Raw genomic sequence first — 4,973 nt, 5'->3', positions numbered from 1 at the left:
AATTTACAGTACCAGCCCACTTGGGACCAGTGTTGCAAATGATTCACAGTGTTTTAAATGAAGGAAAGAAACTTATTGCTTCAAATATTTTTTTTTTTAAATTTCAAGTAACAAAGAGAATCAATAGAAAGCTGTATAGGCAAATACAGTAATGATAAGAAACAATAAATTCTTGAAGAACAAGAAGCAGAGGGAAGGAAGAAAAACAGCAATTTTGTAGTTAAGAGGTTCTACGCAAGGTGCTAATAATATCATCCAGTAAACAACATCACTAAGATGAGTAACTTCTGGCCATTCTGCAAATTCCTGCATCACTGATGGAAAGGCAGGTATCTATTTTCTAAGAACTTCTAGTATAAGGGGAGGAGACTTTGGCATTTTTTCGTGAAGATAATTTCTTGGAAATTTCTTCAATTTTAAAACCATCCACAAAGGGTCTGAGATCACTGTTTAACAATACAGTACAAATAAATGATATTTGAGATTTTTTTTAAAAAATGAGTTGAGAAGCCTAACCTTGAACTTTACTGGTATATAAAAAGCACCCACTTGAATAATTGCTGATTTGCTGTTGTTTTTATTATGTGCTTTGAATAATGAAGACTAAACATTCCCTAGAGAAGTCAGGAAAGGGAAGGCAAACGAAGCCTAGAATAATCAGAGAGCGTGACAGAGGGCATTAGAAGTAGGTAAATGCTGAAAATTATGGAGGATCTGCATCTTCAGAAAATAAACTACCAGGGCCAGGGAGATGGCTCAGTAGTACAAACGCTTCCCTGATAAGCACAAGGGCCTGAGTTCAATCCCCCATTCTGAAAAATAAAAATAAAGAAAATAAAAAAAGAAAGAAAAAATAAAAGAAACTACCACACAAGTGATAGAAGGGTCACCCAAACATGTGGAGAGGGAAGTAACTATGATAGATATAAATTGATGATGGAGATCGGAGCTGGAGCTGACCAAGGGTTCCTTCTGGCCAGTTGAGACACATCAACCTGGATACTTTCTTTGGGAGTTGCAGAGAGAAACTCTTGTGTTCCACAGGGCAGATTTTGATTTATTAGGTGAAAGGAAGTCACTGAACATTCTTGGGTAACAATTTCCAGTGGTTCAATATCTCCTGTTTAAATTTGAAGAGCAGAAGGGCATAAGTTGTTCAGGGGCTTGGAAACCTCAACTGTCATCAATTTTACTTTTTGCTACTGTTAAAGAAGTTCTCTTAGGTTTGATATTTCTTCAAAATTTTGCTGTTTATCCTATGTTCATATTTTATTTTTATTTTACAGAAGAAAATGACCCCATCTCCTACATTTGCTTTCTTTCTTTCTTTCTTTCTTTCTTTCTTTCTTTCTTTCTTTCTTTCTTTCTTTCTTTCTTTCTTTCTTTCTTCTTTCTTTCTTTCACTGGGAATCAAACTCATGACCTTGTGCCTGCCAGACAGGTACTAGTGCCACTTAGGCTTATCCCCATTCCCCCACTTTGTTTTTTTTTGGCCAGCTTGCCCACCCTGAAGTGGGGCTGATGAGGTATGTGGTGCTGGTGATTGAGCCGTGCCCCGCGCTTGCCTCCGCTTGCCTAAGCAGGTGGTTTAGACCACTGGGATATCTAACTGGCCCTCCTCCTTATTTAAAATGACTTGAAAATTATGTTTTTCTCCATCATAGTATGGACAACAAACTTTTTATTTTTTCCTAATGCTGATGGTTTTGATTAATAGATGTGAACTGTTTTTGCTATCAAATGGAAACTATGAAAAATGAAAAAGTTAGTTGGGACAGGTTTTTCTTTAAAATTTTCACAAAATATTGATTTTTGAAGTCTGTGTTATATATAAATTGCAACTTCTCATTTTAGCTTTAAAATAATATTTATCTTCCCACATGCCTTATTTTATGGATTGTTTTTAAGGTATGTTTTTCCATAAAGTCTTGCAACATACGGCTGATTTCTATGTGAAAGTCAATACAGAGCTATGAACCTTAAATTTACAAAAAGAAGAGAAACTTGGGTTTAGAACAACAAAATATCTCTTCAATTACTGCCATAATTCCTTCTCTATGATTCTTCAAACAGACTTGGTAAAGTTTGAACTGAAGTACAGAGCTTAGTGGAAACTATTAGAAAATAAATCCAGGTTGGGAGTGAATTGTACCTTCAGAGAAGAAAGTATTGCTGGACCCACACAATGTGGTGTTGTTCTTATAATCAAGAGGTGCGGTACAGTTCTGCAGTTCCTTGAATCAAGGCAGACCTTTTGATTTGCTGCGATAGTACAACATAGGCCACATGGAAGAGACTAAGGTGTGCAAAGTAAGAGAACGTCATCTGACTAAAGCCTCATTAATAATGAGAGTTGCAGAATCAGAAAAATTATCCAAATTGTCAATGCACAGATTCGTTGCACATAATACACCTATTTTATGTCACTGTTTGGTGGAGGAGTTGTAAGAAGAGCAATAAGTACCTGTCACATGTGCTTATCATTTTAAAATCATTTTCTCTTAGCTCACTTCCTTAGTTCACCATATATGCATACATACATACATACATACATACATATACCATTGTGTGTATATATATATATATATATATATATATCAGATCAAATAATAATCACTTCTATTATCTACTATGTGCTATAGTTAAGAGTTTGTGAAAGGTAATTTAGTTATCATTTTGATCAACACTTGCTTAGGTAATTTTACTAGAATGTGGAAGCAACATCCAGTGTCCTGTCCTGGGAATCTTTTGTTTGACTTCTGGGACTGGTTCTTAATATCTAATCAGTATTGACTTTGAAGCTAACACTAAGCAATATAGCAACCATTGTTAATTTCCTATCATTTTGTTTTGAGATTCTGTATCATTTTTATGGTTTTTGAAATTATCCTTAAAATAAAGAAGATGTATATTTTGAATGTTCATTTCCTAAAACTCAATTCCTGCTGCAATATGGATAAGATGATTAATCTCTGTGGAACAGAAAATCCTGATTTCTGCATGACAATCAAAATGAAAAGGCAACATTATTCAAGAAATATAAGTGATCATGTTAATGGTGTTGTAGTGTCACAGGGTCTTGAACTCCCCTACAAATGCCAGGCAATAGCACACAGTAGTTCACCCAGCACATAGAACCTATCCTATACTGCACAGGGTTAGGAATGCGAAAGATAGACCCTACTTCCTGTACTATATTTTGTTTGTCTGTTAGTTTGAGACAGGGCCGCTCTGTGGCTGAGGCTAGGTTCGAGCCTATGATCCTACTTGCTCAGCCTTTTGAGTGCCATCACATCCACATAGTGTTCTATTTTCTTCTTTATTTCCTTTTTATTATTGATTCACACATATTTAAATTTATTTCTTTAACTGATACACAAAAACATAAGAAATGCATTTATTTATGACATAAGCCCCTTATGGAACAATGTCCTTTTGGGTCTCTGCAAATGTTCCCACTTTTCCTGACAATGTACTGGTGTAATGGATTGGAATTACTACCAGCACATTTATTAGCATTAACAAAAATATTGATATATTAATATTAATATACATTTGCTTCTGTTACAGCTTTCCTAGTCCTACCCTCAACTTCTGTAACATGATTCTATAGCTTTCCTAAATCTTGACTAAAGTATATAAAATCATCTTCATATCTTTTTCTAGTTGCTGAAGTTCATATCATTTGCATTCTTTCTATATAAAGCTGAAGCCCTATCTACTGTATCACGATACCTTAGTGCATTAATTATGGAGCTATGATATCATTTGAAAAAGATATGACTTAGAAAGACTCAGCTGTATTGATGTTACGTATCGTTTGTGCAATGCATAATTATTGGGCAGCATCACCCTACTGATATTTACGAATCACATTACATGTTTGTCTCCAAATTACTGATTAACTTATTTTTACATATTCTCACATTTTTATTCTGATATCTCTTCTGATCCTATCAATAAGACAATGCTATCAACTCTACTTTTACTTTCCTAATGAAAGATAAATGAATAAATAAATAAAACATTTAGTTAAATGATTCTGGAAATAAGGTGATTTATCAAAAATTTTTGTCACCCAATTTATTACTAAATGCTTTCAACATTATGCCAGATTGCTTTAAAACCTCAAAAGGAATTCGTATAATTAATATGAAATACTAGTTCCTAATAATTATTTTCTCATCCTTTCTTGAAATGTGACATGTGTGCTATATGTCATGAAAATAAGTGTTAGGCTACAAAATCAAAGGCTTCTGTGGCCATATTTTCAGTATTTTAGCAATAATGGTTAATTTTCTTCTCTTTCTGACATATGTAATAACTAAGATGGGACTCATTTAAAAGATTGACACCATCATGCTCCAGCATTAGAAAAACATTTTCAGCCAAAATGTTTAACTAAGTTTCATGACAACCAGTCAAACCTAGTGGATCACAAGTTATCTTCTCTGAATATTTTCTAGGTCAGAATGAACTCAAAAGTGTAACAGCTTCACAGCTTTACCATTTTCTGTCTCAGATCTAACCAGGACCTGCCAATGAGATGTTTTGTACCGTCATCCCAATCCCAAATGTCCTACCTATTCTTTGAGGGAGTCGCTCATTTCCTATGCATCAGTTCAAAATTGCCTCTGACTCAGATGATGCATATGGAGTCAATCAATACCATTAGTCAAGAACAGCATCTTAGCCACACCAGCTCTCAGTTCAGGTCAAATTTGTCCTCTCAGTGGCCATATTTGTTATCACTATGAGCTTAGGAATGTTACAGAACGGTGTTTTCAATTTGCTTTATAAATAAAGACAATGAATAGTCAACCTAATAAATTCAGTAACTATTTGTATAAAAAATTACTGTAAATGCTACAAAGGAAAATCATGGAGGATTTTCTGCCGAGTTCCGGGAGCCCCCAGACCCAGTCCTAGCCCAGGTCCGGTGAGTGTGCGGAGAGCTTCCTGCTACCCTGCGC

Source organism: Octodon degus, unplaced genomic scaffold (assembly GCF_000260255.1).
Source record: "Octodon degus isolate 3935 unplaced genomic scaffold, OctDeg1.0 scaffold00088, whole genome shotgun sequence".
Classification (NCBI taxonomy): domain Eukaryota; kingdom Metazoa; phylum Chordata; class Mammalia; order Rodentia; family Octodontidae; genus Octodon; species Octodon degus.
This window is presented reverse-complemented; position numbering follows the sequence as displayed.